The sequence below is a fragment of the Cebus imitator genome, unplaced genomic scaffold, assembly GCF_001604975.1.
Source record: "Cebus imitator isolate Cc_AM_T3 unplaced genomic scaffold, Cebus_imitator-1.0 Scaffold514, whole genome shotgun sequence".
Classification (NCBI taxonomy): domain Eukaryota; kingdom Metazoa; phylum Chordata; class Mammalia; order Primates; family Cebidae; genus Cebus; species Cebus imitator.
Window position 1 is genome coordinate 1,024,469 of NW_016107829.1, and position 1,461 is coordinate 1,025,929.

The window sequence follows — 1,461 nt, forward strand, 5'->3', positions numbered from 1 at the left end:
TATCTGATTTAGATAAGACTCTGGACTTCAGATTTTTGAGTTGGTGGAATAAGTTAAGACTTTGGGGGCTACTGGGATGGAATGGATGTATTCTGTGTGTGAGACTACATTGAGGGCCACGGCAAAATGCTGTAATTTGAATGCCTCCTCAAAACCTCATGTTAAAATTTAATTGCCATTTTAGCAGTATTAAGAAGTGCGGTCATTAAGGCCAGGCATGGTGGCTCACACTTGTAATCCCAGCACTTTGGGAGGCCGAGGTAAACGGATCACCTGAGGTCAGGAGTTTGAGACCAGCCTGGCTAACATGGAGAGACTCCATCTCTAAGAAAAAAAAAGAAGGTCATTAAGAAGTAATTAGGGCATGAGGGCCCCATCCTTATAAATGGATTAATGCTGTTATCACAGGGATGGCTTAGTTATCATGGGAGTGGGCTCCTGATAAATGGTAAGTTTGATCCCCGTTTCTCTCTTTTGTCATGATATGCCATCCGCCATGTTATCACACAGCAGGAAGGCCCTCACAAGATGCCACTTCTCAGTCTTGTACTTCCCAGCCTCGAAAACCATAAGCCAAATGAACCTCTTTTATAAGTTACCCAGACTTCAGTCTTCCACAGGACATAGATTAAGACACATGGTGAACTTCTTTTTAATTCCTCTAATATGCCATGTTTTCACTCTCTCTTTCAATCAGTAAGGGATTACTGACTCTATGTGTCAAGACTATGCAAGATACTCACTTGTAGACATTTTATATTTGTCTTCACTGTTTCCTCTACCTTCACTCCTTCTTTCCTTCATCCTCTTTTGAATATAGCTAAATGTCACTCCTTATTCTAGGCTTCCCCCAGGAAGTCTTTCCTGATATTTTTTGTATTACATGCTTCTGCTATATGCCTTCATGGTACCTTGAATCTCCTTGGTGGCAGAGTTTGCTATTCGGTTTTGTGTTTGCTTGTTTCATCACCAGTCTTTCATTCTAGGTTTTATGAGCAGATTATATCTGCATTGTTTACTACTATGTTTCTATCATCTAGAGAAAAAGGAGAAGCTTAATAAATATTTATTGAATAATAGATCAGTGAACATTTATAAAGGTTGGAGAAAGAACGTGCATTATATTTTTTTATCGTATCACCACTAAACTAAATAATAATGATAATTTCATCCTGGCCAGGTGTGGTGGCTCATACTTGTAAACTCAGCACTTTGGGAGGCCGAGGTGGGTGGATCACTTGAGGCCAGGAGTTAGAGTTCAGCCTCGCCAACATGGTGAAACCCTGTCTCTACTAAAAATACAAAAAGTTAGCCAGGTGTGGTGATACATACCTGTAGCCCCAGTTACTTGGAAGGCTGAGGCACAAAAATTGCTTGAACCCAGGAGGCGGAGGTTGCAGTGAGCCACAATCATGCCACTGCACTCCAGCCTGGGCCACAGAGTGAGACTCTGCCTCAAAA